General features: G+C 36.7%; 1 long non-coding RNA gene and 7 other non-coding genes across 8 annotated transcripts; all 8 read left to right on the top strand.

Annotated features, from left to right (window-relative positions):
- Positions 1–3497: 3497 nt before the first annotated feature.
- LOC130434678 (uncharacterized) lies at positions 3498–14108 on the top strand. The gene is made up of 5 exons (XR_008908702.1): positions 3498–3535; positions 12149–12207; positions 12749–12819; positions 13366–13422; positions 13527–14108. It is a non-coding gene; the product is annotated as an uncharacterized LOC130434678 (long non-coding RNA).
- LOC130434982 (U5 spliceosomal RNA) lies at positions 4482–4597 on the top strand. Its single transcript, XR_008908752.1, has one exon. It is a non-coding gene; the product is annotated as a U5 spliceosomal RNA (small nuclear RNA).
- Positions 5214–5329, top strand: LOC130435000 (U5 spliceosomal RNA). Its single transcript, XR_008908769.1, has one exon. It is a non-coding gene; the product is annotated as a U5 spliceosomal RNA (small nuclear RNA).
- LOC130435001 (U5 spliceosomal RNA) lies at positions 6075–6190 on the top strand. The gene has a single exon (XR_008908770.1). It is a non-coding gene; the product is annotated as a U5 spliceosomal RNA (small nuclear RNA).
- On the top strand, positions 6943–7058 carry LOC130434983 (U5 spliceosomal RNA). Its single transcript, XR_008908753.1, has one exon. It is a non-coding gene; the product is annotated as a U5 spliceosomal RNA (small nuclear RNA).
- Positions 8731–8846, top strand: LOC130434984 (U5 spliceosomal RNA). The gene has a single exon (XR_008908754.1). It is a non-coding gene; the product is annotated as a U5 spliceosomal RNA (small nuclear RNA).
- On the top strand, positions 9164–9279 carry LOC130434985 (U5 spliceosomal RNA). Its single transcript, XR_008908755.1, has one exon. It is a non-coding gene; the product is annotated as a U5 spliceosomal RNA (small nuclear RNA).
- On the top strand, positions 11047–11162 carry LOC130434994 (U5 spliceosomal RNA). The gene has a single exon (XR_008908763.1). It is a non-coding gene; the product is annotated as a U5 spliceosomal RNA (small nuclear RNA).
- Positions 14109–26744: the final 12636 nt, after the last annotated feature.

Here is a 26744-nt window from a genome sequence, read left to right as displayed (position 1 = left end):
TCTGAAACCACACAAGAACCTTTTTGAAACCTTAATGTCCAGCAAACAAAGTCATCCTCAGCCAACATTGATTTCTCAAAATCTCTTTAGTCAAACACATCATGAGGTTAAGGCTCAGTAAGCTTCACCTCATGGAAACCATCACACCTACCATCATAAAGAATTAAATGGTTTTTACAACAGCGCCTCCTGCTGACTGAGAGCATTACTGCGACTTCACCACGAACTCATATTTTATGGGCAAAATAAGCTTGTTATGATTTATTTAAAATGTATAAAGAAATTAATAACACTTTGTCACATAAAGAAACATTTCTCATTTAAACACAACCCTCCCAAAAAAACATCATTACTATGCTAAAAATCTCAAACAAACAGATGTTCAAAGCATAAATTGTCTTTCAGAGCAACGGCATCATTAAACTAAATGCACAATTTACATGTCTGGAAGAAACCCCTGGAAAATCGTTTCATTAACTTGACCGGAATGCTTTTTTTTTACCTTAAAAGCAGATCTTTCTCCATATCATCACTGCCATTAATCCTCAGCAATACACAACTGCTGAAACTCTTTATGATGGATAGTCTGAAGATTAGCATTTGGATTTTGTCCGAAACTGACTGCCCGGTAAAAGTTAAAATGAGAGAATGCAAACATTTTGAAATATTGTTTGTAGTGTTCTCTTAACACATTTGTCAGTGTGATTGTAATGCACCTGCAGGTATGGTCATCTACAGCCTGTGGGGCCTGAACAGCCTGTCCTCACATGCAGCTCAACGACCAGCCGGGGAATTGACTGGAAGTTGTAAAAATAGATGAAAAAGTCCAGAAAAAGTATTCATCCTCACTTGGCTGTGACGGTGGTCTGTTTTTTTGTCCCGTGTGGATCCTCTACAGCTGAAATCACTGAAGATGTTTGTGTTTGTAGGGAAAATATCACATCTATCATTCATTCAGGGGCTCGTAAGACAGCGTCCTTTCCACATTTGACATTCTACTCAGTGAAGCGGTTTCATGTTGCACATTCAGTTGAAAGAGTCAAGCCCTCTCGTTTGGTTTTATCTGCCCTCTATTTACCATCAAATCCATATTTTATATTGACACAAAAAATAATTCAAAGCATTCAAAGTTTATTCATTTTAAGAAGAATGTTTACACAATAGCTCAGTGGTTTGACTAAAAATGTGAACAACCCAAAGAGAAATGATTGAAAACATCCTTGATTTTTCCTTATTGTGAGTTTCACGTTTATTCAGATATAAAGATATTCTCCTATCCACTCATGTTTTCATCTCGCCCAACTGCAGAAATGCATTTACTTTTCTTGGTCTTGGTTTGTGTCTCAACAATTTTATGCGATAAACCCACAAACGCCAAATACAAACCCGTCCGCCAGCAGTGATGTATCTTCACTTGGCCTGCTGATGGGTATATCAAGGCCTTGGATTACAGGACAAATTTGAGTTTCTTCTGCGTTTGTCTGCTGGTGGTCTGATCTTCGTGCGTCCAGTGTCCCCCAGAGGCCGTAAATTGCTCAGATGAGATGAAGTTCTTGCGTTCCTCTCCAAACTTCTGCGTGGCTGTGTTTTGACAGCCCGCTGCTTTAAATCACGGTTTTATGACGGCCGGGGAAAACACGTCCATGTTCCCGGCGCAGATTTATGTTCATTGGAGTCTGGAGAATATAATAATTTGGCTTTAGCAGATGGATAGAGAGATAGAGCTTCTGTGCCAAACGCTCTCATGTGCTTGACAAATGGAGTCCACATGCTGGGCCGAGAGCCACCGGTGACATCTCTGTTCATCTCCTCAATGGCACAACATCTCTCCAGCTACATGTATGTTGCTCAGCTCTATCAAAAATGTCAATATTCTTATTTTAACATCCAGTAAACGGACAAATGAATTGATTATACATTTAAAAATGTTAAATATAATGTGTAATTTTAACACTGGAGGGGCGTCTAACCGGAGGGACAGCGGACACCATATGAACCAACGGTTGGCATTCTGGAGGACTGAAGTGTGATGTCAGACAGGCCGGGAGCCGAGCGGAAAGCCAACAAAACTAAATAGTGTTTGGGTCATAAGCTAACAGATTTTGAACTATAAAACAACATTTTTTGACATTATTGTATTTTTCCCATTAAATTAAAATTTTGTGAAATGAAATCTTCATTTTCTGTGCGTAAAGTTTTTTGGGGTGTTGATTTTGGGGTTAAATGTGTTATGCTTAATGAATTGCTTTAACTTCAAGACTTCAAGGCCATTCGCGGCTATTGAAGGGTAGAAAGAAAATCTGACACACGGTATTCCCAGAGCACCTATTTCTCAAAGGTTTCAGTAAGGGAATGAGTCAGATGGATCTCTTTTCTGCGCCAGAAACACAGTTTAGCTAATGTGTTATCTGAGGGGTCTGAATTCTCAAAGCAGACTTTCCATCCTTCTCACTTGATCGCCAAACGTATCTAAACATCTTTGCATAGACTTTAAACATCATGTGGTTGGGGCATTTACCAAGCTCTTTTTCATTCCACGTGTCTTCCCACACTGTCCAGTGCACGACGGCATGGAAAAAGATTTTAGCAGTGGAGTCAAGAGTGTGGACGGGCCACCCATGTCTTACCTCACACACCCTTTGGCCCTGATCCTGCGAGATGAGTTTTCCTCACTTGATCCGGACGGACAGCGAAGCACAGCTCATCTTTGCAGGCTCATCGGGGGGGGGGATCGGTTTCTTAAAACCGATCCTTCATAAAAGAAGAAAAAGAAGAGTCCCGAAATCTCAATACACCATCCACTGTCAAAACCTGCCAATAGTCATCTCATTACTGTTATTTGCTATTTTAATAATACAAACAGGCCATTTCCATCAACAGTTTTATTGTGACTGTGAAATATTGTACGGTTTTAAATTTTAGCATTTACAACCTTAAATTCCCACTATTATATGCATTATGCTATAAAGCAATTATTTTCGGAAACAAGCTTTTGGAACAAATGTTCTTCTTATTTTTAGACCAAAGTTACAGTCAGTGAATTGAAACGTTTCACGCATAGCTTGGAGAATGATTCATACAATAATTTGATTTAAGTTGGTGTGCTTTTCTAAACCTGATTCTGATGGTCAGAATACACATGGTTCCCCAAAAAGGGCTTATATTTCAAAATGTATTTATACTCCTGTATACAAATGTATAACATTTGTAATACGCAAAATTGGTCAAATATAATGTATAACATGTTCAATTAATAGAATGGCTGATAAAAGTATGACATCAAATATTTTCTGATTGTGTCCTTGACATGTTTTAAAAATCTGAGCTTGGACCCTCCAGGGTTTGGCTATGTTAAATGCCTGTTATTATTTTATTGTGTTTCAACCTGCATCCTCTTGTTTATTTTATGTATGATTTGTAAAAATAATTATAAAGTAGCACCAGGCAGTGTGCACACTAACCGCTACAGGCATCATTGTAGCACAAACATTGGGCCCTTTGAAGTGCGTCAGGTCTGCCGTTGTAACTGCTGCAGGTGAGAGAAAATCAGCTTCTGTTCCTGCCAAACAAGAAACAGGTGCCAAAATCTGAAGGCGAAGATAGGTCTGAGTTTATAACGATTTAACTGTGAAGTTAGGTTGGATGGTTTGTTAATCGAAGAAAAATGTGTTTCTTTAAACACGTGTGGTTGTGCTGTGCATCCATCAATTGACGGTGAACATTCGTGAATATGGCCGAATAAACGTGGCTTGGTGAAATAGAGATGCCGTTTGATTATATTTCAGTATGTGAGTCGCTGTTAACAATAACAACAGTAAAAAGTGATGTTTTTGAAGAGTTATTCTTGATGAGTGCAATACCACATATGGCCACTGTGCGTCTCTACAGCACCCAAACCGTGTTACGTGATCTCAAATCAATATGCATTGTTTATATTTATATTCCTATTCTTTATTTCGATGAGAATATTCTGCGGTTTGACGAATCGTTTAATATGTAATTGCTGACAAAAAACAATTATTAATAACAATAACTGCAATTGTAGGGGGTTAAAGCTGTTCCATGCGGGTTGTGTTTTTGTGGCTTTAAAGATTGTATCTCTGTATAACGTAATGTAAGTGTGAATGTTAATACTTTTAAAACATGCTCGTAGAATCTTTTAAATTGTTTTTATTTTTGCGTTGTGAAGCTGCAGACGTCCAGAAGAGCGTCAGCACGTTGGGGGGGGGGGGCGTGGGCGTTGATGACGAATACGGTAGTAAAGCTTGTACCCACAATGCAATGGGAAGATTCATTTCGCACTGTTTTTATACTTTTTGTTGTTTTTTATTTGCGCTTTAGAACATTTTCCATGTTATATTGAGGGTTTTAGCAATATTCATTGATTAATGATGTTCGCTATTACTACGTGTAGTTCTTACCGGTATCGTGAAGCGTGTTTCTGTCAAGCTGGTTCCTGCTCGTGCTACGTTTTCTTCAGATCACTCATGTTTCTCCTCAGATCGCATAAATCTTTCGCCTTTTACTAAAGATTTCCGTGGGGAGGAACACTATGAGTATAAACTAATTTTTCGACGCCCCGCATTCATGTGGGGCTTCTCAAAAGTGTTAAGATGAGATTATATATTTAATGAAATCATACAATTATTGTGAAACTCATTGATGGAGAGTTTGTATTTTATGGTTTAAATATGAATCATTCTTAATGAGTGTCGTAAGTCACGAGGTTATTGTTCAAAATCGGAGAAAACTTTATCAGTCATGTAAAGACTTAAATAAATAGTTAATCTAGATACATATTTGTTGGTGGCGAATCCGCAATTGCTTTGAGGAAACCTGTAAAACGCACAATAATGGCCCTGACATACCTTATCTCTGTTTGTTCATTAACTTCCTTTAACTTGCCTCAAACATACGTATATTGTAGTATTGAACACTTTCTTTATAGCACAGTCTGCATTGTTGAAAAGCAGCTAAACCGAAAATATATCTTATCGTAATATATGTTAACGTATTATCGTAAAAATCAGTAGATGACAAAACAAGATATTATATCAAACCGTGAAAATTATTTAAACTTAAGTAAATCATAGGATGTTGGTTTTACAATAAAAACTAAAGAAGGTCAGTATTCGGGGCCGCCGTGGGGTTACCGGTGTCGTGAAGCGTGTATCTGTCACTCGGTTAACTGCTCGTGTCGTCATCACGTCAGTACACTCATGTTTCGCTTCAAATCGTATAAATCTTTCGCCTTTTACTAAAGATTTCCGTGGGGAGGAACACAATGAGTATAAACTAATTTTTCGATGCCCTGCTATCAAGTGGGGCTTCTTTACGTGTTAAAATAATAAAATCGGATACTTGTAAACATCTAATGTACTTTCTAGTGAATGAGTCATTATATTGATATTATTTATCCTATAGTGTGCTTAGACTCACTAGATATGAGTATGTTGTCTTTTTGGTTGTATGTCATGTATTAAGAGAGTATCACAATAAACTTTTTTAATGGCCGTAGATATACACAAGACCACATAAGTTAGTGTTGCTCCATAAAGTAGACGTCATATACTGAACTATGAAAAACTAACTCACCAACTGAGATCCACATTTATATGTTAGGAATTTGCAGTTTTGTTTAACTGCTGTAAGGAAACCAGTATAAAGGTCAAATAATGGCCATTGTATATTTTTATTATCTCTGTTGATTTCATTAAGTTTTATATTCAATTTTGCGTTTTAGCTCTTTAACCTATTCAGCATTCTTTTAATCGTGTCTTTCACAATTTGCATTGTTACAAAGCAGCTTGGCCAACATAAGTTATATTTTTACAAAAAAACTAAAGACATGGAAAGGAAAAACAGTAAATTGTATAAAACATGGAAATGATTCAAATTAGAAACTAATTGTAATTTGTTGATTTTACGTTTTAAATCTAAAAGAAGTGCAGTATGATGCGGAAGTGCATTATTCAGCGCCGTCTGGTGGTTGTTTCCGGCATATCTATGGTTACCGGTGTCGTGGAGCGTGTATCTGTCACTCTGATAACTGCTCGTGTCGTCATCACGTCAGTACACTCATGTTTCGCTTCAAATCGTATAAATCTTTCGCCTTTTACTAAAGATTTCCGTGGGGAGGAACACAATGAGTATAAACTAATTTTTCGATGCCCTACCAATAGGTGGGGCTTCTCTCCGTGTTAAAAAAAGATATTCCATCTACTTTACTATATCAGATATAGTCTCTAATAAGTATTATATTATATTTATATTACTGTTCCTATAGTGTGCTTATATTTGACAGATGTGTGTGTATTGTTTTGTAGAGAGTAAATAGTGTCATTTATTTAGAGAGTGTAACAATAAACTGTTTTAATGGCCGTAGATATACACAAGACCACATAAGTTAGTGTTGCTCGGTACATATAGACGTCATTACTGAAATATGAAAAACTAACTCACCAACTGAGATCCACATTTATATGTTGCTAATTTGCAGTTTTGTTTAATTGCTGTAAGGAAACCAGTATAAAGGTCAAATAATGGCCATTATATATTTTATCTCTGTTGGTTTCATTAAGTGAAATTTTTTCGATTTTACGTTTTAGCGCTTTAACATATTCAGCATTCTTTTAATCGTGTCTTTCACAATTTGCATTGTTGCAAAGCAGCTTGACCAACATAAATTATATTTTTACAAAAAAAAATAAAGACATGGAAAGAAAAAACAGTAAAATTGTATAAAACATGGAAAATGATTCAAATTAGAAACTAATTGTAATTTGTTGATTTTACGTTTTAAATCTAAAAGAAGTGCAGTAAGATGCGGAAGTCCCTTATTCAGCGCCGTCTGGTGGTTGTTTCCGGCATATCTATGGTTACCGGTGTCGTGGAGCGTGTATCTGTCACTCGGTTAACTGCTCGTGTCGTCATTACATCAGTACACTCATGTTTCGCTTCAAATCGTATAAATCTTTCGCCTTTTACTAAAGATTTCCGTGGGGAGGAACACAATGAGTATAAAATAATTTTTCAATGCCCTACCAATAGGTGGGGCTTCTCTCCTTGTTAAAAAAAGATATTCTATCTACTTTAATGTATCAGATGTAGACTCTAATAAGTATTATATTATATTTATATTATTGTTCCTATAGTGTGCTTATCTTTGACAGATGTGTGTGTATTGTTTTGTAGAGTGTTAATACTGTCATTTATTTAGAGAATGTAACAATAAACTTTTTAATGGCCGTAGATATACACAAGACCATATAAGTTAGTGTTGCTCGGTACATATAGACGTCATATACTGAAATATGAAAAACTAACTCACCAACTGAGATCCACATTTATATGTTGCTAATTTGCAGTTTTGTTTAATTGCTGTAAGGAAACCAGTATAAAGGTCAAATAATGGCCATTGTATATTTTATCTCTGTTGGTTTCATTAAGTGATTTTTTTTCGATTTTACGTTTTAGCGCTTTAACATATTCAGCATTCTTTTAATCGTGTCTTTCACAATTCGCATTGTTGCAAAGCAGCTTGACCAACATAAGTTATATTTTTACAAAAAAAACTAAAGACATGGAAAGTAAAAACAGTATATTGTATAAAACATGGAAAATGATTTAAATTCAAACTAATTTTTCGATGCCCTGCTTATCCTGGGGCTTGTTTACATTGTTAAAAAGAAAATTGAGTGGTTGGAAAAGTATTTTATGAGAGCAGATCGCTGAATTTAAGATGATATCATTTTTTTTAACTTTTATTTGTAATCGGGAATGTTATGGTCTGATGTAAAAAAAGTACCAGTGAATATGTGGCTCCGGGGTTCTGATCATTAGATTGCATAAACTGCACACAATAGGCTTGTTCGATTGATGCGGCGCTGCAAAATCCGACAGGCCTGTGACTTGTCAAAGTACCGCGAGAGCTAAATTTCATGATTTTTCAAATCGCTCTCGCGGTACTGTGATGTGACCCGCGGCACCGCATCAAGTCGAACAAGCCTAATCTCACGAGATGCGCAATGGGCATCAAGTGTATGACGTCACACGCGTTTTTAACATGTACATGATCCTACCACATTATATTATTTGCGTGGATTCAGTAACTGTAATGCTTTTCCTAAATATACCATCAACCTTAATAAACTCTCGTTGTGACATTTCTCGTGTTGTTATCGGAGTCGTGATGTAGCGTGTTTCTGTTAAAGTGGCAACTGCTAGTGACGTCATCAAAGTGCGTTTAGATGTGACCATTTTACGTGAATAATTTCGAGTGAAAATAGTTTGTCATGTGTTCAGAGAGTATAATGGTGAACACTTTAAATGGCTCTTGATATAGACAAGACCACATTAGATAGTTCTGCTCATTCGTTGCATAAAGTAGACTTCATATAAACAAAATAAAAAACCAATTTGTGCTTGAAATGCTGCGAGGAAACCAGTATAAACGTAAAATAATGGGCCTTGATATATGTCATTATTACTGTTGGTTCGTTAACTGTAATAATAGATTTAACCAGGTGTTCAAAAGCGCCGTTCACAATTTTCATTTTTGCAAAGCAGGATCACCTAAATAACTGTTATATTTTAACACAATACCAAGAATGGGAAGAAGTGCATTATTTAGGGACGCCATGTTGTTGTTTCCGGCATATCTATGGTTACCGGTGTCGTGAAGCGTGTTTCTGTCAGACGCGTAACTGCTCGTGTCGTCATCACGTCAGTACACTCATGTTTCGCTTCAAATCGTATAAATCTTTCGCCTTTTACTAAAGATTTCCGTGGGGAGGAACACAATGAGTATAAACTAATTTTTCGATGCCCTGCTATCAAGTGGGGCCTCTTTACGTGTTAAAATAAGAAAATCGGATACTTGTAAACATCTAATGTACTCTCTAGTGAATGAGTCATTATAATGATATTATTGATCCTATAGTGTGCTTAGACTCAATAGATATGAGTATGTTGTCTTTTTGGTTGTATGTCATGTATTAAGAGAGTATAATTATAAAACGTTTAATATGGCCATAGGTATAGACAAAACCACATTTATATAGTGTTGCCCGTTACATAATGTAGACGTCATGTCTATGGTTACCGGTGTCGTGGAGCGTGTATCTGTCACTCTGGTAACTGCTCGTGTCGTCATTACGTCAGTACACTCATGTTTCGCTTCAAATCGTATAAATCTTTCGCCTTTTACTAAAGATTTTCGTGGGGAGGAACACAATGAGTATAAACTAATTTTTCGATGCCCTACCAATAGGTGGGGCTTCTCTCCGTGTTAAAAAAAGATATTCCATCTACTTTACTATATCAGATATAGTCTCTAATAAGTATTATATTATATTTATATTACTGTTCCTATAGTGTGCTTATATTTGACAGATGTGTGTGTATTGTTTTGTAGAGAGTACATAGTGTCATTTATTTAGAGAATGTAACAATAAACTTTTTAATGGCCGTAGATATACACAAGACCATATAAGTTAGTGTTGCTCGGTACATATAGACGTCATATACTGAAATATGAAAAACTAACTCACCAACTGAGATCCACATTTATATGTTGCTAATTTGCAGTTTTGTTTAATTGCTGTAAGGAAACCAGTATAAAGGTCAAATAATGGCCATTATATATTTTATCTCTGTTGGTTTCATTAAGTGAATTTTTTTCGATTTTACGTTTTAGCGCTTTAACATATTCAGCATTCTTTTAATCGTGTCTTTCACAATTCGCATTGTTGCAAAGCAGCTTGACCAACATAAATTATATTTTTACAAAAAAAACTAAAGACATGGAAAGAAAAAACAGTATATTGTATAAAACATGGAAAATTATTTAAATTCAAAAAATTTTCGATGCCCTGCTTATCCTGGGGCTTGTTTACATTGTTAAAAAGAAAATTGAGTGGTTGGAAAAGTATTTTATGAGAGCAGATCGCTGAATTTAAGATGATATCATTTTTTTTAACTTTTATTTGTAATCGGGAATGTTATGGTCTGATGTAAAACTAAAGATTTCCGTGGGGAGGAACACAATGAGTATAAACTAATTTTTCGATGTCCTACCAATCGGTGGGGCTTCTCTATACGTCAAAGTAAGATATTGTAAAGTACCAGTGAATATGTGGCTCCGGGGTTCTGATCATTAGATTGCATAAACTGCACACAATAGGCTTGTTCGATTGATGCGGCGCTGCAAAATCCGACAGGCCTGTGACATCAAAGTACCGCGAGAGCTAAATTTTATGATTTTTCGAATTGCTCTCGCGGTACTGTGATGTGACCCGCGGCACCGCATCAAGTCGAACAAGCCTAATCTCACGAGATGCGCAATGGGCATCAAGTGTATGACGTCACACGCGTTTTTAACATGTACATGATCCTACCACATTATATTATTTGCGTGGATTCAGTAACTGTAATGCTTTTCCTAAATATACCATCAACCTTAATAAACTCTCGTTGTGACATTTCTCGTGTTGTTATCGGAGTCGTGATGTAGCGTGTTTCTGTTAAAGTGGCAACTGCTAGTGACGTCATCAAAGTGCGTTTAGATTTGACCATTTTACGTGAATAATTTCGAGTGAAAATAGTTTGTCATGTGTTCAGAGAGTATAATGGTGAACACTTTAAATGGCTCTTGATATAGACAAGACCACATTAGATAGTTCTGCTCATTCGTTGCATAAAGTAGACTTCATATAAACAAAAAAAAATACAAATTTGTGCTTGAACTGCTGCGAGGAAACCAGTATAAACGTAAAATAATGGGCCTTGATATATGTCATTATTACTGTTGGTTCGTTAACTGTAATAATAGATTTAACCAGGTGTTCAAAAGCGCCGTTCACAATTTGCATTTTTGCAAAGCAGGATCACCTAAATAACTGTTATATTTTAACACAATACCAAGAATGGGAAGAAGTGCATTATTTAGGGACGCCATGTTGTTGTTTCCGGCATATCTATGGTTACCGGTGTCGTGAAGCGTGTTTCTGTCAGACGCGTAACTGCTCGTGTCGTCATCACGTCAGTACACTCATGTTTCGCTTCAAATCGTATAAATCTTTCGCCTTTTACTAAAGATTTCCGTGGGGAGGAACACAATGAGTATAAACTAATTTTTCGATGCCCTACTATTAAGTGGGGCTCCTTTACGTGAATTTCCGTGGGGAGGAACACAATGAGTATAAACTAATTTTTCGATGCCCTACTATAAGTGGGGCTCCTTACGTGTTAAAATGAGAAATCCGAATGACATGCAAATATCTGATTTACTCCCAATTAAAGAGACATTACATTAATATTATAAATCCTATAGTGTTCTTAGACTTAATAGATATGTGTGTTGTCTCAACACCCAAAGAAAAACTTTAACATGATTAATGTAAAGAACTGAACACAATAATATTTCATACTTAAATTCTGCTAAATTTTCAAAGTGTTGTATTTGTTGTGTAGCATAGTGTTGCGCAAATAATAACAAAGGGAATGTTGTCCCGGGTTCTGATATTTAGTGCCATTTTTTTTCCCGCTATTTTAAACTCGAGTTGGATAGAAAAGAAGTTTGTTCATTTTACTAAAATGCTTTTCACCTCATTGATCAATACGTTTCTTTACATTGCGTCCGCTTATGTTGGTGAATATTATCCCTGCTGAAAAAAATCACGTACAGTGACTTATTTGAATTTGAGCTATAAATCCGAGCGAATGTTTTGTCTGTATTTACAACTGACTAGATTTTAAATAAATGCAGGTTAATGAACGGGAACGATATGCAGTGTAGTTCTGCTCTCGGACACTAGGTGGAGTAAATGACCAACTTTTTAAGTCCTGTGTGCTGATTTACCATACGGCAGAAATATAATAATATTCACACACAGTAAACCACAGCCATATCGTTTAGACATTTAGCTTCTCCATAAACAGTGTTTTTTTTTTACCAAAGCAATCTAAACGGTCACCTAATAGAGAAACGGGAATCATTTTCCTGATAGATAACAACACTGCTGTATTTATTCACTCTCATGTTGATAGAAACACTTTTTTTGATCTGCAGAATATCTAACGGGGACCTATTGCACAGGTTATACAGATGTATTTATAATGACATGTTGTCGTTTTTATTGCTTTACAGTTTTGGATGAGAGCTGAGCTAGACCTGTGAGAATGACCCGTTAAGTCACAAACATACAGGTTTGTGCAATTCACTTCAATTTTATTTCTAAAGTACTTTTCACAGTTTTTAATTGTTGCAAAAATATTTACATCAGTATATATCGATGTAGAAGAAAATATGTTGAAAATGTAGAAAACAGGGAATAAATTGTTGGACAAATGCTAATATGGAATATTCTCAATAATGTACTTTGACGAAACCAAAGTTGTTTAAGTTTGTATTTTAAATTTCTATTTGTAGTGCGAAAAAATGTTTTTCATGGGTTTATATTAAAATCAGTGTGAGTGTAAATCAAAAAAAACCTATTTGCATGGACTAAATACCTAATTTTGCCATTAAGGAAGTGAAATAAAGTGATGTCCGCTATTGTTGAATTCTAAGCCTTTGACGTTTAATGATAGTGAAAGAAAGTAAGACATTTTTCAGCCGAAAAAACCCATTCTATTAGTCGAATGGAGGCCAGGCCCTTTTTGGTTCATGATTTACACAGTGGCCACAAGCCGATGCGCTTGCAATCTATTTTCAAGATAACAGGACATTTCAAACATTGCTTCACAGGTCGGTTGGCATGGAAACGTTCCACATGGTTTGTACCTGCGCACAGCGGCTGCCTCTGAGTGCACATGAAGGTACTGTTGTTCTTCACAGTCTTTGGATTGGGGTTTGACCTTTGCACTTATCATTTTTCCACACCAGCGTCAAACACACGCATGGTTTCATCTTGAAGGAAAACAAAAGGTCTTGTTGAGAAAAACACTTTCCTTTGTGTATTTTCGTAAAGATTTGACGGGAAATTGAAATGAGCGTTTAATTTCACCCCAATAATGTTCTGCCTAAACCTTGTGGTTTATTTGTCATATTGTTTTCTTAGGAATTTCAGAGTGAATCTTGTGAAACAGGAGGTCGTGTTTTATTACAAAATCAAAGACAAAAAATGTGAACTTATTTTCGTTTAGAAATGGAAGCTTAGATATATTTTCATGCCTATTTAGTCATTTTCCTCCTATAGCTAAATTCTCAATGTTTGTTTTCTTTAGTTTTTAAGGGGCGAAAATGTTTTGTTTAACATGAATATTTAATGGCATTTTAAATCCATTATGTTTTATTTTGTCTAGTTGAATATTTTAATAAACAATTTTTTGTGTTGCCTTGATGTGTGCTGTATGGTTGCTAAGGTGTTGCTAGGTGCTAGTTGACTTACCCGAGGCTATGATGTTCGGACTCAAGCAACAGTAATGTATTTAATTCAAAAGCTTCATAGCATTTATTTGTGAATGCATGCAATGTACAATGTTTTATTTCCAAACAGAAACACGTGATTTGTTTTCTAATGCAGTACCAACAGGACCTTGAGGAGGCGCCAGACTGCCAAACACATTTGACTTGAATATTCAGAGAAATGCTAATAGCTGCAGATGTGGACAGTGAGAGTTAAAGGTGCCAGGCTGAATTAAAACCCGAAGGGCGTTTCTGAACTCCGCTGTGAAAGAACATGCAAATAGGATAGAAGTTAAGAGTCAGTCACGATAAGACGATCAGCCGAGGCAGAGCTAATCGAATATTCCACACCATTTCATGCGCTCACAGGGAATGAAGTGGAGAAGTCAAGGCGACTCCGATGTGTGTTTTTGTGTGTTCATATACTGTATATGTCAGAAAGGGTTAACAGCTTAAAGCTGTAAAGTTCAGATGTACCCGCATTCTTGTGGAAGTTGTGTGGCCCGTGAGATCAAGTATTATGCAAAGTATTCCGTGCCTTTTCCATTCTGGGAGTTATTAGCATTATAAGTGTCTCAGATCATCAGTATTAAACACACACTGCTGTTCAAAGTTTAGGGTCACTCGCTCTTTAAACTTTATTCTACTTTTAGAACAGTACACTTTTGAAAATGCTGGGTTACTTTCCCAAAGAGATGAACTCAACATCAACGGGTGGTTTATAAATGAATATATGTTGGGTTGTTTTAACCCATTTTTTTTTTGTTCTGATAAACACAGAAAGATTCTTTGATGATGTTGGAAAACAAAGTTTAGACTACCATTGTCAATTATCCTACTATGGTAGTGGTGGCCCAGAACTGTTTGGTTACAAGCGTTCTACCAAATATCTTTCTTTCTGTCAATCAGAATAGAGACATTTACAAAGATTTGCAGGGTGAGTAAATGATGACAGAATTTGTATTTTTGGGTGAACTGTCCCTTAACTTAACCCAACGGTTGGGTTTGTCCTCTTTTGACCCAACCATTCGTTTAATTTTGTTGTAACTAAAGAAAATCGAAATAAATGACTCAAGTATTTTAGCATCTTCAGTTGTCATTTGTCCAGAATTTGCAAAAATGTGCTCATTTACACAATTTTAAATTACACCAATAAATTTAGATACAAAAAAATGTATTGCCAAAAATGTAAGTAAATAAAGCTAAAAATACAAATTGCTGTGGACCACCTGGGGTAATTTTTAACATCCCACCAATAGAATCCGTCACATATCAGCAGGCAAGATTAAAGTTTCAATTAAAATCAATACAATTTTCATTGTAACCTACAGCTCTGGAAGTTGGAGCAGCATGCTCGCTCATGCTTGGCCGTTTTTATTGTAATGTTAAAACATGATTTAAAGAATGCATTGATAGTAGAGATTTGATTCAATACACTATCATTTAAAAAATTGCGATTCACTGTAAACCCTGATAAGTTAAAATAGCTCAAAAGATTTTTGGAAACATATTACCTCACAACTTCAATGTTGATAACTCAATTCTTGTGAGCAAAGAACACTAAAAAAGTAAGTACAATTAATTAAAATTAATTTTGAATCATCTTAATTTTTCATTATTTAATTTTACATCTACTTGAGTTTCTCTTATCAATGTTTTCATGATGGAACAACAGACAGTCCTAGCTGTAATATTGCCAATATAATGCTTTTAGATCAAACATATTCTCTTTCTGTGATAATTCTGTGTTCGTCCTAAGCAAATGCTTTCCTCGTCTTCACCATGGTAACCTAATTTCACAAAACTCTTAAAATAACAGAAAAGAACAAAATACTAAACATGTGTAAGCCTCCTCCCATTGTAATTTTGATATAAATACATAAACACTTTATGTCGAGATTTACTTCCATTTTTCAGTCCACACAAAGCATGCTGGGGATAGATCTGACGTCATTGGAAGATATTATTAAAAGTTTTGAGTTATATGACTTCTTACTTTTGTGTCCCTGGAACTCAAAATATCAAAATAGTTAAACACACTTAAAAGTTGTAAGATGAATTAACTTTTTCACAGTTTTGCGCACAGTTTACAATGAGTAGATTATACTTTTCGGAAAAAAGTGAAGTTTTCTTCTAAAGTCAGTTTCTTCATTAATATTGCAGTGTGAAATGGTTCAATATTACCTTTAGTTTAAAGTTGACTGACACTTGAAGGTGTGAACCAACTCAAATTGACTCTGGATTATGGCAGCAGAAAATCTCTGAGAGTTTCTTATGTGTCCACTTGAGCCTTTTGCTAAACACTGAGGTGAAGCTGAATTACTCTGGAGTGCAGAAAGATCAGCGAGTGACATTTAACAACATTCAGAGGAGCGAACTGCTGCCCGCTCCTCTTTAAATGAGCAAAGCCGACTGGAGTCATCTCTCCTCCACCATTAAACATCCGTGGAAGGACACGGGATGTTCAGAAATGACCTCCAGATGTCTTCTAGTGTCACGGAATGTTTAAACTGTCGCCTTGATTTCACTTGAAGTGTCACATCAAGGTTTCAAAGATTTATTACACAGATATAAATTTGACCTAAAGGGATAGTTCAAATAGAAATGCTTTTGTTTACTCTCATGTCATTATAAATTCTTTGTTTGAAATGTTACGTTGGTTTTGTGTACATACCATAGGGTTCAATGTTGTTTGGTTCAGTAAAATATCTTGTGTTCTGCTGAAGTAACTCATACAGGTTTGAAAGGACACGAGGATGAGTAATTGATGAAATTTTTTCCCACCACCCCTCTGATGACAAAGACATTCAAGGTTAGTCATTAAAAGAAACTCTGCTTTGTGAACTTTGATCTGAGATGATACGTCTGAAATCTTGCCCTCGGTTACGGTAGGTCACTCACGCAGAGCTTCTGTATGAATTCAAGTTTATTTTTCAACAGGTATGAGACGGCCGTCTAATTCACGGACTGTTTTTCAGCCGGTTGAAATGAGATGAGATCAGATCAAAGTCGCTGCCCTTTTCTTTCTGTCAGACGGCATCGGTTCGGCGGGAGTTGTTTAATTTCAACCGCCTTCTCTTACTCAAACTGTCGCTTCTCGTTTCTGACGGACAAACCGAGGCAGGCAAATTGAAAAGGTCTTCATTCATGTGTGAATCTAAAGTTCACTTTCAATTCTGTTCCACAGGTTCAGTTCTGACACGCTGAGATGTGCATCAGCGGATCAAATCTTATCTGCGCTGGAAGCGTGGAAACGACAATGTTTCTAGGACACAAACCGGTCGACTGAGAACTTGATGTTCACATGTAAACAAGATATTCTTATTTCAGATAAACTGATCATATAAATTCTTCGTAATACTATGTTTTGCGTTATTTTATCAAACAAAGTCAGATATACTTTTTTTAAGGTGATTAGCCCATCAAGGATCTCTTGAATCTTCGACACCGAGAGCTAATCTGCCTTGTACCCGTGATGGGCATGTGCTGCTATCATTGAGACTCATCATCGTCCTGTGTCTCTACATTTTTTAAAGTAATAATAAGACTTAAGTACTGAAGAGCAGGGGTTCTGTGGCCCCTTAATAGGGAACATGAGTAGAACGCACAACACTCTGTAGTGAGCTGTATGTGTGTGGATAAGCCAATGTAGGTTTTCTTTTGTGCGAGTTCAGTTTTTTCGTCCGTGTCTTGTGTTTGATAAGTGTTAACCTGTCAGTGAGTCATGATTTCATAACCTCCACTTAATAAATGTCTGTCTGTCTAACGCATTTAAATTACAAATGGGATGCCATTAAATATTCTCAATCCCTGTGCGTTTCAGCCTCCAAGGATCATAGGAAGTAAGAATTGAAGTTTGTTTTGCTAATGAATGCTTACCTTGGTGATTACTGTGTGAAATTACATGTAAAGGCCTTCTTGGTGAAGGTTGTAGATTCAGGTCCCATTGGAACCAGGTCGTAAACGGGTTTCTTTGAGAGGATTTTAAAGTGTTCTGACAAGTATTGTTCAACTATTTGCTGTGTAAAATGTGGTGAATGTACAACACAAGGTTCATTTTGTTAATTCTACACTTTATGCTGCAATCCGTTGCTTTTGCCTCTCTATCGCCATCTCTGGTTAAAACAATAAATTGCAGGTTGATTACGTGGGATTTAAAATCTACTTTTTCAAATCGTTCCTGACATGATGAATCTGTACAATGATAAGGGCGGAGTTGTCATCAATGCCTTTTTCAATACTTGCTCAATAACGGGTTTTTGTTTCGCAGCTTAATAAATTAATTATTATTGCTTATTATTTTTATGTAACTCTACATCAGTATCGATTACTTTAATTACTGTATCAGAAAAATGTTTGAAAGGTTGGCACACCAAAGCTCCAAAAAAGTACTATTTTAAAAAAGACTTTCACAAAATGACCTAATGAAGAGCCTTTGTGCTCGATTACACATTCTTTTGAAAGTCTGTTTTTTCGTAGCTTTGAACCTTTCGTACATTTTTCTGATATGATTTGTTTTGGTCCAGCACCCATTTCAAGATGATGTGCGTGCTATTGTTGTTTTAATGACTGTGCATCATAGTGTCATAAAATATCGAAAAGTTCAAGTAAAAAAAATTATTAAATATGATTTTAGTATTTAGCTCTGTATGCAGTATTTTATATTATTCATTATTTCAGGTCAACAAGTGTTATTTTGTGTAAACATGTGTACGTGAACAGTTGTTTACCTAACCGGCCCTAAAGTACCGAGTGCTGTTGCACAACTTGTATACTAAAGTATGTGCACTCGAGACTTACATTTACATTTAGTCATTTGGCAGACGCTTTTATCCAAAGCGGGATTTTATCCTTATTGCAGGGACAATCCCCCTGGAGCAACATGGAGTAAAGTGTCTTGCTCAAGGACACACTGGTGGTGGCTGCTGGGATCGAACCAGCAACCTTTGATTTACCAGTTTAGTGGTTTAACCCACTAGAACACCATCTCCATGCTTTATGCTTGTGATACTCCAACAGCGTTCACAGACCAGTTTTGCAGATTTAGTTTCATTTGTACGCCGCTTTTCACAGCAAATATTGTTTCAAATAAGGTTTACAGAAAACCTGCCGAGCATCAAAGGTCCACGAGCGAGGAAAGCCTTCAGATCAGACACAGGGGCTGCGGACGAAGCTTCAGGTGGCTCAAGATCAAAAGAAACGACCCGTTGTCTGCAAATGTCACTCGGAAACGTTAGAACTTGTGAAGCATCGTGTGGATCTAAGCAGAACGTTGAAGGTTGAAGATGGTGTACACACATTCAACTTGTACCGTTGCTAAGGTGATAACACATTGCTGTGTGGTTGCTAGGGCATAACAGCCCTGGTCAATATCCTGCAGGTAATATTTTTTCATCGACAGTTAAAACATCAACATGCACATTTGGATCCATCCAGGGCGAGTCAATAACCACAAAATCTTCATCTGTAAGTAAATTCAAGTTTACATTCATTTGACACATATGATTGTCACATCTGTGATAGTCAAATCTGGGATGCAAGCTTGTATGTGATGGTCAGCTTTGAGATGTAAGGTGCCCATCAATGCCCATTAAAAACAATGCCCATTTAAGATAGTGTTTAGTTTTCAGCATCTATAGCAGTAGGGAACGTCTGTTTGCTTAAGGGCCGCTGGTAGATGATTTTGTTCACATTATTCATGTATGGAAACATTGGAATTTAATTTCCCATTAATGAAGCACAAATTATTCACAAGAAATGAACCTGGAGGTGTCTCAGGGAAGTGTGCGAGTTTACAGTTCCTGCACAACGGGAAGTATCCGCTCGCTTACACCATCATGATAAGCAGACACGTGCACGCAGACCGCCATCATTATTCACGCTGAACCTGAACACGTTTCCTCCAGGATGTCACGGGTCATTATAAAGTGAAAAATGAGCCCATAGCACCTCCTGTTTTCTGCTCATTTGTACAGCTGAGTATCATTGCTCTGTAAACCCTCCGCCTGCATCAATCAGAATGTTTGCCGGCGACAAGAATTGCTGAAAAAAATGAAATGATTTGTGATATGATTTTGTGATCTAGTCCAAGACGAACTTAAATGTTAGAGGTGTCTTAAACGAAAACAACTTTCACTGACATATCTTATAAAATATATGTGTGATTGTTTTGTCTGAGGATGCACACCAGTAATGTTTTTTGTAAAGTATGTTTAAATAAAACATACCATTTCAGCAGAAATGTTTGGCTTGTTATTTAAAATGTGATGGTTAGTTATTTAAAATCTAATTTCCTTATATGTAGTCATATTAATAGGCAGACGCTTGTTTTTATTTTTATGATGCTCAGATCGACTCTTCAAAACGTTAATTATGCGTTTAATTAGGATTGCAGCGAAACAGTTGCCCTCAGGAGCTGATAAGCCATGATTTACACCATATGCTCGATAAGATATAACACTGCTCTTAACTACATACATCATAACTCATTGAAATCGAGTTACCGTAGACGCTGATTCAGCGTTCCATGAGAAAGTCGATTCGGGGTGTACACTTGGAAAAGTATAAAATGAGATAAACTTTCCAATCAGTTTCACTTTGATTCTCTTTCCTTTTGAATTGATTTGAGATATTTGACTTGATAAGAATACTGAGAATAGTGTGAGGCATTGGTGAGATCTCGTGTGAAACTAGAGAGCGGTGTTTCTTAACCAACAAACTTCCAACAAGCCCGCAAGATGACTTCAAATGACTTAAACTAGTGTTTGGTTATTTCTATACTGAATATACGTTTCATATACAGAATCATTATATATGGCTCATCTGTGTATAGTGTTTTGTGTTATGGTCTCTGTACTACTGTGCACTGGATATTTCATCAAAAGAACTCCTTGCGCAAACATTCTTGGCAATAAAGCTCTTTCTGATTGTGAGTGGGTCCTTCGAATAAATTGTTGTGGACAATGGGGCTTCAATCTTTTTCAAGTCAGTCTTCTTCAGTGCTGCTGTGATTTTTCTATAATCTGTTTCTGAGGACAGAAGTCTAGATGATCAATAGAAGAATCGTTGCGTGCATTGTGTGACCCATAGTTTTAGTTAAAAAGCTGAAGCTGTTGTTTCGTTCAGAACTGTCTTACAACAATGAAGTGTTTCGCATCAGGTCAGAATAGATGTGCACATGAGGCCGGCAATTTCCTTTTCTAAAGAAATCTCGTTTGGCTTGTCTTCAATGGTTAATGAATTACATAGCATGTGCCGCAGTGGGCAGGATGCTTTAATCTCCCTGAAATGTTGCTCTTTGTGTGTAACTAACAATGCTAAATCTTTATTCTCCACACGTGAATAAATGAATTAACTTGAGCGCTCCAGGGCAACATGAGGATGTCGAGACGTAAATTGTCTCCACTGGTGCTAAAAAAAAGAAATCTACCAATCAGATGTTCATTGTGCAGGGTTTTTCCTGGCTCAAAATGAGACGGAAGTGTTGCGACGCGCGTGTAGGCCCACAGTCCCTTTAAGTGACTTTTCAAAACAATTACATTAAAGGGAAAGTTCAGCCAAAAACTCAAATTTGCTGTTTATTTACTCACCCTCGAGCCATCAGAGACATTTTTTCTTGAGTAGAATCATAAAGTCGATTTTTTGGTAAATCCACAGCCCTCTCTGCTTCATTTAATGGGAGTCTATGGGGTCCGCCTAAAGCACATTATTCCAAAAAGCGACTCCTGCTGATGTTTCGTGAAGTGACTCGCTCTATATTTTCATAAATTTGCTAGTCGATTTTAATAATATTAGCCATACTGTACAGCCTCAACACTCCTTTTCTGCAGGTGGCGCTAAACGTACAAGACGCTGGTATGCCATCCGCCACAAAATATTACAAGAAGATTGCAATGGGTGAGAGGCTGCACATTATGGCTAAAAATGTATTATTTATTATTTAAAGGTCTATAAAACATTAAATTTATTCACGAACAGAGAAGTTGAATTTTCATATAAGCTTTTTTTACTAACTTCAGCCCATAATTAACCAGTCTTACTATTCACACGTCTCTCGTGGTTCACTGAGCTTTGTGTGATTCGTTGTTTTCTTACATTCTGTTTAAACGAATCGGTTCAAAGGAGTCATTTGTCATTTGCGTTCATAATGGCAAACTCGATGTGTACAGTATAACGCCGATACAACGAGCCAGCTAAAAACATTACAATCATGTACAACATGCTAATTTAAGAAACTGATCCTAAATCTCCCGAACAGCCTCTATAACACAGCACTTATAGCTCTTCTACTAAACTCTTCAGCGCCTCATTGTGTTAAGAAGGAAACAGCGCCTCTATTGTGGCGTAATGCCACAAGTGCAGTTAAAAATTAAAGTTTGTTTAATGCCCGCAGTGGTTTTGGTGAAGACACTCGACAAAATTTTGTAGAGATTTGAAGGCGGCACAAAGTTTTTCTCTTTGCAGGAAAAACCTTGATTGGGATTCTTTAGTAAAACCAGTGATGGAAAAACCCACTTTTGTAGCATAAAGCTTCTCAAAGTATTCAACATTTACACATTTGTAGACCTTTCTTCTTTTAATTTGGATTTCAGTTTCTCGGTTGGTTTTACTTGAGGGCAAAGAAGTAAAATAGAGATTTAATTGAGATTACGTCCATTAGTATTAATTTTTTAAAGTCTCAAAATACTCAAATTTGCTCAAGATTTTAAAACCGAAACATGATGACTCTTAAAATATCAAACTTTTGCAGGACTGAAAGCTCTAATGGCTCCTTTAATGGTTGGTCATAGTTCTAAAATTTACAAATCTATCAAATAAAAGATGAACGTAGCACAAGATATGTGTCGGATACATGGACATCTTCCAACTGAAGACAGATGAGGTGAATCTATTCTAACAAAGTAATGCATGAGTTATTGGAAAGTTTTCTTGTTCCCAACACACATCTTCATAGAAAAGGCCACGAGGTAAAACTGTGGGCGTCAGCGTTAAATTGTCGATAATAAATAGAAAAAGACATGGAAAAGCGTTTGAGAAATGCTGGATTTGAGATTTGCTTGGAGGGGAGAGAATATTTATTTGCTGTAATGATGAAGGCTTTTATTGACTTTCCTAGAAATCTAATAATCTCCTGGCAAGCCTGCGAGAATCTCGCAATGCGATTTTTAGATGAGTCTATGCAAGGATAAACGTTTATAACCTTCAACGTAGTGACTTTTTTCAACAAACCCCACAGAGTTTCTTTGAGGCCGGTCTTTGAATAGATAGAGTTTATTACCCACAATGTCATTAAAAGGAGTAAAATGAGTTCATAAAGCAAGATTTTGTGTTGGTCATCAGTCAGAAGTCCTTTACACTGAATCCAGATCTGCTTGACATTTTAATAGTTTGAAGATTATAATAGTATCATGCAATTTGATATGCTGTCTCTCTCCCCCAAAAGGGTATTTTTGTTTTAAGTGGAATTTCAATTTGGCTTTCTCAATTTTTCATAATTGTATAGCAGCTTAACAGCAAATAGGTATTAGTACAGACAGGTATTTATTTTAAAAACGTTTAGTCTTATTATATAAAAATATAAACTTTGCTGAAAACAAGAGAAAAATAATGAAGTAAATGAGTAAATCTGCCTATATCAAAATAAATGGTAATTGAAAGGGAAAATTATTTTAGATGTTTTCTTTTCTTATTTCACATCTAAAATTGTAAAAAATACTTTTTTTTTCAATTTGCTCAATGTTTAGTATTGTGTCTTGTTTTCCTAAACAAACATCTAAGTAAGAAATTCTGATGATGATGATTTGTTGGAGAATTTAAGAGTGTTGCTTTAACCATCAAATCCAGTTCAACACATATGACTCGGGTAAATGTTAAATTTGAAGAAATGTAAAAGAGTTAAACAAAAATGAAAAGCCTTCCATCATTTATTCACCCGCAAGTCATTCCAAACCCACATGTCTTTCTTTCTTTTGCAGATCACAAAAGAAGATATAATGAAGAATGTTGACCAAACAACTCTGAACTTTATTGACATCCATTGTGTGAACACGAAACCTTTCCTTAAAGTGTCTTATTTTGTGTTCCACAGAAGAGTCACATATAGATTTTAAACAACATGAAGGTGAATAAATAATGATGTAAAGTTTTTCTGGCTAAACGTCAACTAACAGTGTCTGTATATAAAAACACATGCATACAGTCTTCGACCTGTGAGCCTCAGAAAGTCTCAGTCTTAATAATAAAACAGTCGCTTGTCTCAGGATTCAGATCACCAGCATCATGTTGTTCAGCTTCATTTATTAACTGCTGAACATAAATAATCAGAATAAAGTGTTTGGGGAATCAGAGGTCTCACAGATGCACTTACATTAAAAGGAGTATTCACCTTTCATTCAAAATCCATTTGAATGGCAGAAAAACATATTAGAAAGAAATAATATTGCTTTGGACGTGCGACTCGATGGCAAAATAAGCTGTTAGCGAGGGAAAAAGCTTTTCACTGTTCTGTCTCTCTTGTAAACATATGTACTTTGGAAATCGGGGGAAATGAAGTTTGTGTTCTTCTTTGTAATTGCACACAAGTGCTCGTGCCGCGCTGGGATTCATGTTATTCCCACATGCAGTGGAGTTCTGCATTATAAAACACGCTCGGCTAATAGGCAGTGCTTGCTTGCTGATATTGGAAAAGAGGTTGTGCAAGTAGGAAGAAATCAATAATAGTAAATGAGTGCAGAGAAAGACAAACACACTGGCGTAATGAGCGCGGCAGGGACTGAGCTTATGACCGTGTCCATTCATTAACGTGCCAGTACGAACATTAGACTGTATAAGTTTAAAGTTTGATGTGCTGTGCAGGCGGTTAGGTGGCTGTAGGTGGTTCAGCTGAGTCTGATGAGAATCAAGTGAAAAATTCTGTTGATGCTTTATAAACAAAACAACATATTAGCCCCTAAAAAAAGTTTAAATCGACATAATACATTAAATAAATGAGATTATGTTTGCGTAAAAGTGTTCTTCGTGGTTGCTAAGGATGTTTTGGGTGGGTGCTAGAGGGATGTTGGAAGTTGCTTGTGTGTTGGGGTTTATAAGTGTTTCTATGTGGTTGTTAAGATGTTCTGGGTGGTTGCTAGGTTGCTGTTAGGATTTTCTGGATGGTTGCTAGAGTGATGTTGGAGGTTGCTAGTGTGTTGGGGTTATTGGTGTTTTTTATGTCGTCTTTAGGATGTTCTGAGTGGTTTCTAGGTGGTTGTTATGATGTTCGGAGTGGGTGCTAGAGTGTTGTTAGCATGTTCTGGGTGGTTGCTAGGTTGTTGCTAGGATGTTCTGGGTGGGTGCTAGAGTGTTGTTTGGATTTTCATGGTTAGATGCTAGACTGTTGACGGAGGTTGCTAGTGTGTTGGGGTTATTAATGGTTTCTAGGTGGTTGTTAGGATGTTCTGTGTGGTTGCTAGGTGGGTGTTAGGATGTTCTGGGTGGTTGCTAAGTGGTTGTTAGGATGTTCTGGGTGGTTGTTAGGATGTTCTGGGTGGTTGCTAAGTGGGTGTTAGGATGTTCTGGGTGGTTACTAGGATGTTCTTGGTGGGCGCTAGAGTGTTGTTAGGATTTTCATGGTTGGATGCTAGAGTGTTGTCGAAGGTTGCTAATGTGTTGGGGTTATTAGTGGTTGCAAGGGGGTTGTTAGGATGTTCTGGGTGGTTGCTAGGTGGTTGTTAGGATGTTCTGGGTGGTTGCTAGGTGGTTGTTAGGATGTTCTGGGTGGTTGCTAGGTGGTTGTTAGGATGTTCTGGGTGGTTGCTAGGTGGTTGTTAGGATGTTCTGGGTGGTTGCTAGGTGGTTGTTAGGATGTTCTCGGTGGTTGCTAGGTGGTTGTTAGGATGTTCTGGGTGATTGCTAAGTGGTTGTTAGGATGTTCTGGGTGGTTGCTAGGTGGTTGTTAGGATGTTCTGGGTGGTTGCTAAGTTGTTTTTAGGATGTTCTGTGTGTATGCTAGAGTGTTGTTGAAGATTGCTTGTGTGTTAGCGAGTCATAAGTGAATATTTCTGGTCTTTAGATATGACTTGGTTTTCTCCATCAATTACAAGTCTAACATCTGATTTTTTCTGATAATTTTGCTCACTTGAAGCACAACTCTCTTTAATAATCCTTTATCTCTTCTGCTTTTTAAACAGTTTTGCGTTGAAGTTTAAAACTTAAGCGTCAGAGTTGTTTTTCAAGTTACCTAAAGTCTTAGCGAGAGTAGTATTGCCAGACAGACTCGTCCCCATCTGTGATCCAGATCCGAATTGTTTTATCAAAACTAAATCAGAGAAGAGGAAAAAGCATTCCCTGGGGAAAATCTCCATTTGACCCATCTGATAAAATCCTGCATGACTCAGTCAGACTCATTCTCACATCACTGGTGAGAGAAACATCATTAACATCCGTAAGCTTGATTCTCTGGGGCCATGCTGTACATACATACACATCTGCTTGCCGTGTAATGCTAACCCAGCACTTCAATTATCCACATGACGGCCCTTCGGCCCGAAGCACACTGTTCACACGTACATGAGCTGTGCTGTTTTATTAAGAGCCAATATTTACCCCTGATATTACATTTCAAGGTAATTTTTACCCCTGACTACAAAACACACATCATATCAAACACCTGATGTGAATCAATGAAACTACTGTGCATGCTTGCTTTTATTCAATCGTATTATAGTAAACGTGTTTTCTTTCCCCCAGAGATCAAATGTATTTTCTTCCAATACTTACTTATAATAAAACTAAGAGATGCTTTAAAGAAGCTCCCAATAAAATGCACGTAACAGTACTGATGAGACGGCTCGCTATAGTGAGATATCAATAAACTTCTCGTTTCCAGACCCGTGTCTGGATAACTAGGTTTTTATTAACCTTTTCTTTTCAGAGCTAACTAGACAGAGCCATTGATCTGAAAATGAAACGCTTAAAATATCCATTAGCATGCGCTTCGCTTCCAGGATGTGATTGAAATATTTCTCGATCATATCATGGTTGAAGTTCTTTTATTGACCATAAGTCATAATCGGGAATTTAGACTTGGTCAAGAATTGTGTTAAACTGTTTCCCATCATGCGCTGCATCTCGAGAATGATGAACTACCCAAATAAATATCATTAGAATAAAGACCTGCTTTGCTCTATTTTGATGTGAATCAAATCAGAAATATAAAGATGTGTCCTCTTCATTCCGTCCAGAATCACTTGAATGCAGATCACGACTTTCAAACCGCTAAACATAGACTTCCCAGGAGGAATTAAAGTTATCATAGCATTGGCAACAAACCCCTTTTAATAAAAGGCTAAAGGAATAA

The sequence above is a fragment of the Triplophysa dalaica genome, chromosome 13 (assembly GCF_015846415.1).
Source record: "Triplophysa dalaica isolate WHDGS20190420 chromosome 13, ASM1584641v1, whole genome shotgun sequence".
Lineage (NCBI taxonomy): Eukaryota > Metazoa > Chordata > Actinopteri > Cypriniformes > Nemacheilidae > Triplophysa > Triplophysa dalaica.
The sequence above is the reverse complement of the archived record's forward strand: the minus strand, read 5'-3'. Positions and strand labels throughout refer to the sequence as shown.